General features: G+C 42.1%; 1 protein-coding gene across 3 annotated transcripts in view; it reads left to right on the top strand.

Annotated features, from left to right (window-relative positions):
• FLACC1 (flagellum associated containing coiled-coil domains 1) overlaps positions 1-14,354 on the top strand; it is a 194,640-nt gene that overhangs the window by 150,202 nt on the left and 30,084 nt on the right. The gene's annotated exons all lie outside the window — the stretch shown is intronic.

The raw sequence follows: 14,354 nt of genomic DNA, 5'->3' as shown, positions 1-14,354 counted from the left end.
TGGAAAGACGGGTTTAACAAAGTTTTTGCTTTTTTTTTTTTTTTTCTTCAAGATTGTGAAAACTGTCTGAAGCATTGACTTGAAAATAGCTTTTGTGACTTTATTGATATATTTTGTGGTTGGACGTCAAGGTTGCTGAAATAAGTAAATAAAGGCTGATTTAAGAGACTTTTAACTGCTTATCTTCAGTACTGAAAAAAAGGCTTAAAGCCGACCTGTCATCACATTCAATGCCACCAAGCCGCAGCTATGGTGGCATAGCTGACAGGTCCAGCAGTGTGGACAGCCCTCTATCCGCCTCCCTGGTGCCTCCGCACTAAAATATTACACTTTATTCCTCTCGACGGGCACCACTGGAAGCATGAAGTGTCTGTATCGGTCCGATGGAGTGTGAACAAATCTGCGCTATCTACAATGCACTGCGTCATCAGTTGCTGGGCAGGAATTTTTTTACTGCCCAGCGACTGATGACGCGGCACAGCGCAGGGCTTAAGCACTGATTGGTTCACACTCCAAAACACCAACAGGACCACTTCTTGATTCCCGTTACGCGCGCCAAGGGGGCAATAAAGTTTAGTATTTCAATGAGGAGGCACCCAGGGAGGTGGACAAAGGTCTCTCCACACAGCTGGACCTGTCAACTATGCCACCATAGCTGCGGCTTGGTGGCATTGAATGTGATGACAGGTCCTCTTTAAAGCGTCGAGTTGAAAATAGCCTGTGTTTTCCTTGTGAAATGTAATACTTAGCTGCTCAATCGTGCATAGCGTGTGCTGTCAACCAACAAACACCTTACCCCACTAATTTCACATAAAATGTAATGTGATATGATCATCAGATGTGGATGATTATATTATTGATTATTATCAATATTCATTTATATGGGGATTATGATTTGGATAACATGGCTACAAATCCCAACTCCCATATTTATCCTTTACCTGATAAAAATATCCAGTAGAGTCTCTTTTATCCAAGCTAAACGGGAGCAGAGGGTGCTTGGATTTGTGAAAAACTGGGATAACTCAAACAACTGAATAAAATGCCCCCCTTTGTATCCTGCTGTCCCGCTTTGGGTCTTCCTGTCCCTCTTGTATCCTTCTGTCCCTCTGAGTATCCTCCTTTTGTGTCATCCTACCTCTCTTTTATGTTCTACTGTCCGCTTTTGTCCCTTTTTTGTGTCTAAAAGGGGAGCCCTGGGCAGCCGCCTGGATGCTTGGATAAAGCAGTAAATTGGCTGGCAAAGTGCTGTACAGTCATGGCCAAAACTATTGAGAATGAGACAAATAGTAATTTTTCCAAAGTTTACTGCTTCATTTTTGTAATGGCAATTTGCATATACTCCTGAATGTCAAAGAGTGATCAGCTTAACAGCAATTACTGTACTTGCAAAGTCAATATTTGCCCAGAAAATGAACTTTAACCCCCAAAAAACATTTCAACATCATTGCAGTCCTGCCTTAAAAGGAGCAGCTGACATCGTTTTAGTGATTGATCCATTAACACAGGTGTGGGTGTTGATGAGGACACGGCTGGCGATCAATCAGTCATGATTAAGTAAGAATGATATCACTGGACACTTTAAAAGGAGGCTGGTGCTTGGTATCATTGTTTCTCTTCAGTTAACCATGGTTATCTCTAAAGAAACACGTGCAGCCATCATTGCACTGCACAAAAATGGCCTAACAGGGAAGAGTATCGCAGCTACAAAGATTGCACCTCAGTCAACAATCTATTGCATCATCAAGAACTTCAAGGAGAGACCTTCCATTGTTGTCAAAAAGGCTCCAGGGCGCCCAAGAAAGACCAGCAAGCGCCAGGACCGTATCTTAAAACTGTTTCAGCTGTGGGATCGGACTACCAGCAGTGCTGAGCTTGCTCAGGAATGGCAGCAGGCTGGTGTGAGTGCTTCTGCACGCACTGTGAGGCGGAGACTCTGAGCAAGGCCTGGTTTCAAGGAGGGCAGCAAAGAAGCCACTTCTCTCCAGAAAAAACATCAGGGACCGACTGATATTCTGCAAAAGGTACAGGGAGTGGACTGCTGAGGACTGGGGCAAAGTCATTTTCTCTGATGAATCCCCTTTTCGATTGTTTGGGACATCTGGAAAACAGCTTATTCGGAGAAGAAGAGGTGAGCGCTACCACCAGTCTTGTCTCATGCCAACTGTAAAGCATCCTGAAACCATTCATGTGTGGGGTTGCTTCTCAGCCAAGGGAATCGGCTCACTCACAGTCTTGCCTAAAAACACAGCCATGAATAAAGAATGGTACCAGAATGTCCGCCAAGAGCAACTTCTCCCAACCGTCCAAGAGCAGTTTGGCGCCCAACAATGCCTTTTCCAGGATGATGGAGCACCTTGCCATAAAGCAAAGGTGATAACTAAATGGGTTATGGAACAAAACATAGAGATTTTGGGTCCATGGCCTGGAAACTCCCCAGATCTTAATCCCATTGAGAAGTTGGGGTCAGTCATCAAGAGACGGGTGGACAAACAAAAACCAACAAATTCTGGCAAAATGCAAGCACTGATTATGCAAGAATGGACGGCTATCAGTCAGGATTTGGTCCAAAAGTTGATTGAGAGCATGCCAGGGAGAATTACAGAGGTCTTGAAGAAGAAGGGGCAACACTGCAAATATTGACTTGCTGCATTAACTCATTCTAACTGTCAATATAACCTATTGGTACTCATAATATGATTGCAATTATATTTCTGTATGTGATATAAACATCAGGCAAACACTAATAAAAACCAGAGGCCAGCAGATCATGTGAAAATATAATTTTGGTGTCATTCTCAAAACTTTTGGCCATGACTGTATACGTTACCCTCATCTTTTTCCCACAGACACACCAAAAAAAAAAAAAACAACACACACAAAAAAATATAAAAAATCTGCCCTGTATAGCGGGGAACAATATGAAAGTTTCCATTCCCATTCAAGTGAACCTGGATGGAAAACAGGCACATAAGATTCAATTATGCCTTGCCTACTGACGAAGAAGCAATACCGAGTCCTATATCAGACATGTGAACGTAAGCAGGATCATTTATTGTTCCATGAAAGCTATTTTGTTGGATTTGTTATGATGGCCTTCGTATTAACCTAGAGACCAGTATACGCTAAAATACATGTTCCATTTCCAAATATTTTTGTTAAGATAAAACCTATTATTTTATTAAAAGCTTTTTAAAAAAAATTCTATATATCTCCATTAAAAGTTATTGATGTCAACAAACCTAAGTAACCAATAAAATCCTGCAAAAGATCCAACATCCTATAAAGAACAATGTATTGAGAATAATATAGGTATATAAGCAAGAAGTATGGTGCAAGACTGCTCATCTCTATGACATGGCCGGCCTAATAAGGAGGTGGGAACACTGGGTCAAAGACCTATGATGCCAGGGCTCACATCTCCCAGGGGTGGGAGAAGTCAATGGACATGTAATCCTGTCAGATGCAAATAGGTTACAGGATCTGTATATCTATGGCATTCTGACCATAATCCCATATAGAATAATAAATATACCCATATTCTTACCGGAAGTTAATTAAATGTTTCATCATATTTTACCAATAATCAACATATAAAACAATAATTGTACACATACGTGTTCTTACCAGGAATTGATCGAATATGACACTGGGCATGTGTATTCATGATATATCACCTATAATACCCACAAAGAACCATTATACCCATATTCCTAGCAGAAGTAAATCATATATGTTACTGGGCATGTGTATTCATTGTATTTCAAACATAATTCCCAGTAAAAATATTTATACCCTGTGACAACTTCAGTCTCGGGATGGCCGCTAGCGTCTCCAGGCGGATGGCACTCTTCAATTAAAGCCACTTCACATGGGTTTTAAAGGTAATTCTGGCTCCTGCCAGGTTTATTTAAACAGAAAAAGATACGGCTCAGTTACAGCACTGTTCAAACACTTTTGGACCCCATGCCCCAATAATTTTCCTTGCCCACAGGCCTCTCTCGCCTGCATGGGATCCTTCAGACTTTCGGGTCCGGCTCCCTCCTGGAGCAATGCACGATACTGCTGTGAGGGCATAGGGCCAACAAATAACCCTCCCAACAGTGTCCAAATTGACGCACCCAATAGATTAACCCCTATGCTGCTGGGATGGGTGTCCATATGGCCTCCTAGCAACCAACAACTATCATTACTGTGGTTAACCTGCCACAACTCACATAGCATTATACATTACCCCAACCTTTATCTAAACAGCGCAAGAAACAACATACTCGACACATTGATTAGATGGAAAACAATTGGCCATGGCCTTAATTTAAATATTTAAAATATTAAAAACTCATAAATTTAAGTATAAACCAATAAATATTTCAACTTTATTAAAAACCAAGTTAAAACCTTTATCAACCCGCAGCTTAGCCATAAGGCTCAAGCCCGTTAACCAAAATTACCTGTCCATCCAGATCCCTGGACGACTAACCCCGGCCGTGACTAAACGCATAAAATAGGGGAGGGAGGGTGGGGCAGCTCCCAGGTATGACAGCGCCAGAGAACAGACACACACTTCTGGCGCTGGCCACTTGTATCACCCTGCACTTACCCAGTAACCAAAGTCCAGACCAATCAGGGGGCAGTCACCAGGGCAAAAAATACTGTCTGCCCTACAACTGACCCCTGAGTGGCTGGACCCACTCACCAATCACTTAGCCCTATCACCTTGTTGACATGACCTAAGAAAAAATAGCGGGAAAACATCTTCCCTAAATTTAACCCCTTCAGTACCAGAGGAATACAAGGCAACAGATAATGCCATGTATTCCACTCCTAAAGGATCGGGGAAAATCATTCTTTTTGAAAATTGTTCACATACAGTGGGGCAAAAAAGTATTTAGTCAGTCAGCAATAGTGCAAGTTCCACCACTTAAAAAGATGAGAGGCGTCTGTAATTTACATCATAGGTAGACCTCAACTATGGGAGACAAACTGAGCAAAAAAAATCCAGAAAATCACATTGTCTGTTTTTTTATCATTTTATTTGCATATTATGGTGGAAAATAAGTATTTGGTCAGAAACAAAATTTCATCTCAATATTTTGTAATATATCCTTTGTTGGCAATGACAGAGGTCAAACGTTTTCTGTAAGTCTTCACAAGGTTGCCACACACTGTTGTTGGTATTTTGGCCCATTCCTCCATGCAGATCTCCTCTAGAGCAGTGATGTTTTTGGCTTTTCGCTTGGCAACACGGACTTTCAGCTCCCTCCAAAGGTTTTCTATAGGGTTGAGATCTGGAGACTGGCTAGGCCACTCCAGGACCTTGAAATGCTTCTTACGAAGCCACTCCTTCATTGCCCTGGCGGTGTGCTTTGGATCATTGTCATGTTGAAAGACCCAGCCACGTTTCATCTTCAATGCCCTTGCTGATGGAAGGAGGTTTGCACTCAAAATCTCACGATACATGGCCCCATTCATTCTTTCATGTACCCGGATCAGTCGTCCTGGCCCCTTTGCAGAGAAACAGCCCCAAAGCATGATGTTTCCACCACCATGCTTTACAGTAGGTATGGTGTTTGATGGATGCAACTCAGTATTCTTTTTCCTCCAAACACGACAAGTTGTGTTTCTACCAAACAGTTCCAGTTTGGTTTCATCAGACCATAGGACATTCTCCCAAAACTCCTCTGGATCATCCAAATGCTCTCTAGCAAACTTCAGACGGGCCCGGACATGTACTGGCTTAAGCAGTGGGACACGTCTGGCACTGCAGGATCTGAGTCCATGGTGGCGTAGTGTGTTACTTATGGTAGGCCTTGTTACATTGGTCCCAGCTCTCTGCAGTTCATTCACTAGGTCCCCCCGCGTGGTTCTGGGATTTTTGCTCACCGTTCTTGTGATCATTCTGACCCCACGGGGTGGGATTTTGTGTGGAGCCCCAGATCGAGGGAGATTATCAGTGGTCTTGTATGTCTTCCATTTTCTAATTATTGCTCCCACTGTTGATTTCTTCACTCCAAGCTGGTTGGCTATTGCAGATTCAGTCTTCCCAGCCTGGTGCAGGGCTACAATTTTGTTTCTGGTGTCCTTTGACAGCTCTTTGGTCTTCACCATAGTGGAGTTTGGAGTCAGACTGTTTGAGGGTGTGCACAGGTGTCTTTTTATACTGATAACAAGTTTAAACAGGTGCCATTACTACAGGTAATGAGTGGAGGAAAGAGGAGACTCTTAAAGAAGAAGTTACAGGTCTGTGAGAGCCAGAAATCTTGATTGTTTGTTTCTGACCAAATACTTATTTTCCACCATAATATGCAAATAAAATGATTAAAAAAACAGACAATGTGATTTTCTGGATTTTTTTTTCTCAGTTTGTCTCCCATAGTTGAGGTCTACCTATGATGTAAATTACAGACACCTCTCATCTTTTTAAGTGGTGGAACTTGCACTATTGCTGACTGACTAAATACTTTTTTGCCCCACTGTATGTATTCCTGATATGTGACCCAAAATCCACATATAGAATACGAATTATAACAATATTCCTATCAGAAGTACAAGAAATATGTTACTGGATATGTGTATTTGTGATATTTCACCCATAATCCCCATACAGAACAATAGTTATACCCATATTCCTATCAGAAGTAGATGAAGTATGTTCCTAGGCATGTGTATTTGTGATATTTCACCCATAATCCCCATACAGAACAATAGATATACCCATATTCCTATCAGAAGTAGATGAAGTATGTTCCTGGGCATGTGTATTTGTGATATTTCACCCATAATCCCCATACAGAACAATAGATATACCCATATTCCTATCAGAAGTAGATGAAGTATGTTCCTGGGCATGTGTATTTGTGATATTTCACCCATAATCCCCATACAGAACAATAGATATACCCATATTCCTATCAGAAGTAGATGAAGTATGTTCCTGGGCATGTGTATTTGTGATATTTCACCCATAATCCCCATACAGAACAATAGATATACCCATATTCCTATCAGAAGTAGATGAAGTATGTTCCTGAGCATGTGTATTTGTGATATTTCACCCATAATCCCCATACAGATCAATAGATATACCCATATTCCTATCAGAAGTAGATGAAGTATGTTCCTGGGCATGTGTATTTGTGATATTTCACCCATAATCCCCATACAGAACAATAGATATACCCATATTCCTATCAGAAGTAGATGAAGTATGTTCCTGGGCATGTGTATTTGTGATATTTCACCCATAATCCCCATACAGAACAATAGATATACCCATATTCCTATCAGAAGTAGATGAAATATGTTCCTGGGCATGTGTATTTGTGATATTTCACCCATAATCCCCATACAGAACAATAGTTATACCCATATTCCTATCAGAAGTAGATGAAGTATGTTCCTGGGCATGTGTATTTGTGATATTTCACCCATAATCCCCATACAGATCAATAGATATACCCACATTCCTATCAGAAGTAGATGAAATATGTTCCTGGGCATGTGTATTTGTGATATTTCACCCATAATCCCCATACAGAACAATAGATATACCCATATTCCTATCAGAAGTAGATGAAATATGTTCCTGGGCATGTGTATTTGTGATATTTCACCCATAATCCCCATACAGATCAATAGATATACCCATATTCCTATCAGAAGTAGATGAAATATGTTCCTGGGCATGTGTATTTGTGATATTTCACCCATAATCCCCATACAGAACAATAGATATACCCATATTCCTATCAGAAGTAGATGAAGTATGTTCCTGGGCATGTGTATTTGTGATATTTCACCCATAATCCCCATACAGAACAATAGATATACCCATATTCCTATCAGAAGTAGATGAAGTATGTTCCTGGGCATGTGTATTTGTGATATTTCACCCATAATCCCCATACAGAACAATAGATATACCCATATTCCTATCAGAAGTAGATGAAGTATGTTCCTGGGCATGTGTATTTGTGATATTTCACCCATAATCCCCATACAGAACAATAGATATACCCATATTCCTATCAGAAGTAGATGAAGTATGTTCCTGGGCATGTGTATTTGTGATATTTCACCCATAATCCCCATACAGAACAATAGATATACCCATATTCCTATCAGAAGTAGATGAAGTATGTTCCTGGGCATGTGTATTTGTGATATTTCACCCATAATCCCCATACAGAACAATAGATATACCCATATTCCTATCAGAAGTAGATGAAGTTTGTTCCTGGGTGTGATGCTGTAAGAATCAGGCTGCACTCAGATGTCATCCGAGTGCAGTCCCATTTGAGAGAGTGGATTCAAACAGGGACAACGGAGAGTGGACCCACTGGACCGTGACGACGAACCCCTCTCGGACGAGCTGACCAGGTGGACCGCCCCCTATACAGGGAGCGTTAGGGGCAGGCCCGTGAGGGACTATCGCCACGGAAGCTGGAGGGTCGACTGAGATAAGAAGGGTACACTGCAGGAACACAGGGACCGAAGGAAACAGCGGAGGAAACAGAGGGAATGGCAAGGAACTACTGAGACGAGGGAGAAGATGGGAATACTACAGAGACACGGAGGCTGACGAGACAATATGGAGACACAGAGGCTGACGGGAGCAAGGAAATGGTATAGGAGCCGGGCAGGTACCGCAGAGAAACAGGAACTGAAGGAACAAAGCAGGAACACAGGAAAATCAGGCAGGTACTGCAGAGGAAGGAGGAGTCCCAAGGTCAGAAAGCTAGGAACGCACAGAGACCACAGGTGACCAGAAGCACTTGTAAACACAAATGATCATCAGGCACAGAGGAGCAGCAGGAAGCAGCTTATATACCAGCGTGAGAGCTACTTCCGGGTTACAGTCCTCCAGGATGACGGAGAGGACAGGAAGGAGTGCCAACAGAGGAATCAGATGTGCGCACGCGCAGAGCTGAATGCGCCGCGCGCGCGCACCCGGCGAGCTGCAGAAGCCGGGGGCGAGCGCTGCATGACACTGGGCATGTGTATTTGTGATATTTCACCCATAATCCCCATACAGAACAATAGTTATACCCATATTCCTATCAGAAGTAGATGAAGTATGTTCCTGGGCATGTGTATTTGTGATATTTCACCCATAATCCCCATACAGAACAATAGATATACCCATATTCCTATCAGAAGTAGATGAAGTATGTTCCTGGGCATGTGTATTTGTGATATTTCACCCATAATCCCCATACAGATCAATAGATATACCCATATTCCTATCAGAAGTAGATGAAGTATGTACCTGAGCATGTGTATTTGTGATATTTCACCCATAATCCCCATACAGAACAATTGATATACTCATATTCCTATCAGAAGTAGATGAAGTATGTTCCTGGGCATGTGTATTTGTGATATTTCACCCATAATCCCCACACAGAACAATAATTATACCCATATTCCTATCAGAAGTAGATGAAGTATGTTCCTGGGCATGTGTATTTGTGATATTTCACCCATAATCCCCATACAGATCAATAGATATACCCATATTCCTATCAGAAGTAGATGAAGTATGTTCCTGGGCATGTGTATTTGTGATATTTCACCCATAATCCCCATACAGATCAATAGATATACCCATTATCCTATCAGAAGTAGATGAAGTATGTTCCTGGGCATGTGTATTTGTGATATTTCACCCATAAACCCCATACAGAACAATAGTTATACCCATATTCCTATCAGAAGTAGATGAAGTATGTTCCTGGGCATGTGTATTTGTGATATTTCACCCATAATCCCCATACAGATCAATAGATATACCCATTATCCTATCAGAAGTAGATGAAGTATGTTCCTGGGCATGTGTATTTGTGATATTTCACCCATAATCCCCATACAGAACAATAGATATACCCATATTCCTATCAGAAGTAGATGAAGTATGTTCCTGAGCATGTGTATTTGTGATATTTCACCCATAAACCCCATACAGAACAATAGTTATACCCATATTCCTATCAGAAGTAGATGAAGTATGTTCCTGGGCATGTGTATTTGTGATATTTCACCCATAAACCCCATACAGAACAATAGATATACCCATATTCCTATGAGATGTTGATGAGATATATCACCAGGCGTGTGTAACCCGATATTCTACACATAATCCCATATAGTTACAATCTTTTTTCCCTGGTTCTATTATTAAACTTTAATCCAGCCCTGTGGATGTTCTGATTCATTTAAGTATTTCCATTGAATTCCCTTCTTGCTATATTACAAGAAGTCATTTCCTGGGCTGCATTTGTAAAATGTGCTGCCATCTAGTGGTCGAGTCTAGTATGGCAGCCCATCATCCCATCATCCCAATATGCAGTTTAGTCTGTCCCATCACAGTGGCATTGCTTTCCTCTCGGTGAGAGTGATGCTACATTTGGAGACAAGGAAGGATAAGTGCATCCAGGTACAACAGGCATGCAACATTTTCACACTCCAGGCCATGAGGGGGAGCTTTTGATCCTATTCACTAGGTGACTCCCCATATATATATAGAACTGGTAGTCTGTAGGGAAAGGCAGAAAGTTCCAGACATCCATCTGAGGAGGACAGAGGGTCCACGGAGCTGTGCATGCCCCAGAGCTGCAGCTCCCAGAAGGAGACATTTCAGAAAGCAGAATACATTGCGGTGAGCATGCAGGAAAGCAAAGCACAGGAGAGGATACCAGAAGAGGACCAGCCCCAAGCAGGCTGCCTCCTTCTGAGGCGCAGATAACCGGTAGCCGGAACACTGAGGTAGTAAGGACCTCTATGCCTTACTTCAGAGACCGGCAGGACAGCTAATTGCACGTTACCTGTCCGCACATACACCCAGGAGGCACGGTAGCACCCCTCAGAGGTCGGGGCTTGCTAGATTCCCTATAAACCACCTCAAGCCACCAGTCATACGGGTTTTGTCCTATCTGACTACGGGGGACAGAGAGAGAAACACCACATCTGTGAGGACCTTATTTGAAGCTTATGCAGTAAGGGACTACACCACTACAGCGCAAGGGAAGGCTATTGATTTCCACCTGGACAAGGGGACTCTGGACTTGCCTCCAAGCCGGCTGGACTCTACCTGCCCTGTGATCTTCTGGTGCCCTGGACTGTGGCTGCTGAAACCAACAGTAAACAAGGTAAAGAGACTGCAATCCTGTGTCCTCGTTCTTCACTGCACCTTTAACCATTCTACCATCTACATACTGGGAAGCCCTGGGGATACATTTCACCTGTGGGAAGGTATACCATCTAGCTGCCCATAACATCACCCCAGCGGACCCCTTAAAGCAGCGTCAGTCACCCTGACCGAATACCACAGGTGGCATCATGAACATAAACCTTATCCCTTTAAAGACCTTTCCCTTTTATACGGACGTCCCAGTCCCACGGACCGGGTCAGCCACCGTGACATCCCCCTGTGAACCGCAGGACCCGGTACCGGGTAACCCCCTTGCCCTGACGGGGCCCCCAACTTACTCTGCTCTCAGCTTGGCAGAGAGTACGCCTATGCAGTAGTGACATTAGAAGAGCTGTGTGGATGACGTAGGACACCGGAAGCAGTAGAAAAGAAAAAGACGCGCACTCTTGCTATGGTGGTGCTGACTGAATGTGGAGTTATTCCACAAAATGTAATCCCAAGGATAAACAGTCGCACTCAGAGTTCCTTTAAGTTGCAAACAATTTAGAATTTTATTTTCAAAACACCAAAATTAAATGATTCACCGCAGTCTCCAGATGCAGCATACAAGTAGCCCCTAATGGGACTCCAGCACCTCTCATGAAATATTTGAAATATTTCCTCTCCTTGCCTTTATACTATGAGTAAGGTTTGATAAAGACCCAGTGGGTCGAAACGTTGCCTTATACCATTGGAATACCTTATTGTCTCAACTGCTGTGAATCATTTAATTTTGGTGTTTTGAAAATAAAATTCTAAATTGTTTGCAACTTAAAGGAACTCTGAGTGTGACTGTTTATCCTTGGGACACAGGAAGCAGGGCAGAAGGACAGTGATTGCAGGAATAGAGGAGTCACTGAGCACGACCAGGGACACCCATCAGTCTCGACCGCGCCTCATAAGGGTATTCTAAAATATATTTTTGGGACTTCGCAGGTTTCTAGGCTGTAAAAGAGGTTTTAAAGGTGGTGGTTGTAGTTTATAGTTGGAAAACCTGGTGGCGGTTCCCTTTAAGTACCGTAGGTTGTCCTCTTTGTTAGAAGGATCCACTCAAAATGAGCTAAATATTGTGTCCCACAGTTTGAAACCCCAATGATTAGATGTATCTGATGTACAAAATACGGTTCAAATGACACTATATGTCCTCCACAGAGTAAAGTAAACATTTCACAGGGTCCATTGAAACCAATGGGCTGATCATGTAGTAGATGAAAAATGGAATATCCTCCAGAACAACAGACACTTTTTGTAGTTGATTTCTATTCTAACTAACTCATGAAGATGGTAAAGGAGGGACGGTATTGTTATCTTTTGCATTTACCATATATCAACATATGGCAAGTATAATAAGTGTATGACGGCATGTTAACCAGATTTAACAATACATACTTCATACATTGTTAAATACATCTTGGTCCAGATGAGGCTGCTGTATTTGTACTGTAATTCCATGTCAGAATGGCTGTGAGATGCTTACTTGCATTTGTATTTTAAGAGGACCTTTCACCAGTCCTAACATGTTAAACTGGCAATACTAGGAAGTAATGGCTGCAGAGATGATTAAAACATAGTTTTTATTTTTAAATTGACTATCTCTGTTGCTGAGATATTAGCTTGTAAAGTTTGTTATAATTTTTAATAAGCCCAACTGAGCGTTACCAGGGATTGTTTTCTGGGGGCATGTACTTCTTCCCCTGCATGAGGTTGACCAATCATTATCAGGCAGCAACATAGAGGATAAAAAGTAACAAGCCCTACATAATCTTAGATGAGGTTTCTCAGTATGACATTTGAAGTGAAAGACAGTCTGCTCTCCTCACTTGTCTCACTGCAGAGCTCTGTGTGACTACAAAGTGCCACAGCAGAGCAAAGCTGTGTGTGATTACTAAAAATGCAGCTTTCATCTAACATCAATCTATGTGGGGGAGGGGCTGAAAGTACTGTGAGAGGAGAGCTGTAAAGGTGTTTGTAATGAGACAAAGCTCAGTTCTGCTGTAGTGCCCCTCCCCTACTCTGACTGCCTTGATATGAAAGCTGATAGATGTTAGTAATCTTTGCTGTACTTCCAGCACTTGGTAATCACACACAGCTCTGATAAATATTATCACTGAGGAGAGCAGACTGTCTTGTGTTATATGTTTCACTATGAGAAACTTGCTCTGTGCTGTTGTAGGAGCATGTTCTTCTTTCCCCTGTATGTTGCTGCTTGCTTACTATTGGTCAATGTCATGCAGGGGAAGAAGTAGACGCCCCAGAAACAAAGCTCCGTAACACCTAGTTGGACTACAATATAAATTATAACATAAACTTTACAAGCTAATATCTCCACAATGGAGATTAGAAATGTTAAAAATAAGTACTTAGCTTTTTTTCAGCTCCGCAGCTACTGTTCCATGATGGGGTTCACTTAACCTGCTCAGGTCCTCTTTATTATAGCCTTCCTGAAATGGATTTTCAAAGGAAGTGCACAAACCTCCCCAGGTATTGCAAAGTCTGGTGACAGATCCAAATCAAGGCAAATCACTGTTGGTTGAATTCTTCCTTGTACTGAATTGTTTTTATATTCACAGTAGATAAGTTGCAGAACAATGAATTATATAATATCTTTAGTAATATCTTTAAAAAAAAAAAAAAAAAACTAGAACAGCACAGTTGCTGTTATTTTTTGGTTTAGTGTGCTGTTGGTGTACCTGGTGCTTCCTGGCGATGAACCAATCTCCTTGCTGACACATATCTCTGGCTCTCTTGCAAATGCCCATCCTTACTGCTTTTACTTGTCAATTTCTGGCTATGAGACAACTACTTGGAAATCAACCAACTTGAAGGCTCTGTAGCCAATACTTACACTTTTAGGCCAGTTTCACATATTCTTGTTCAGCAGTCTATACTTGGACCTCAATGCAGAGATCGTCTACCGGTGTCCTGACCCAAACTCAACAGTCACATAATATGCCTATGAGGCTGCTCACAGTGTGAAAGCGAAACACATATCTGTGAAACCAGCTTTTGCCTCTCCTCCACTACTACTTTTCCCCTATAGTGTCCCCTCGCACAGGCTATACAGGCAACATTTCAAAGTACAAAGTAACCTCATACTTTATGGGTTCCTAAAGGTGTTCTCATAAGGAATATGAAAGGTTTGCAAAGCCCAGAATGTATTGTGTCT

This window comes from Ranitomeya variabilis, chromosome 7, assembly GCF_051348905.1.
Source record: "Ranitomeya variabilis isolate aRanVar5 chromosome 7, aRanVar5.hap1, whole genome shotgun sequence".
Taxonomy (NCBI): domain Eukaryota; kingdom Metazoa; phylum Chordata; class Amphibia; order Anura; family Dendrobatidae; genus Ranitomeya; species Ranitomeya variabilis.
This window is presented reverse-complemented; position numbering and strand designations above follow the sequence as displayed.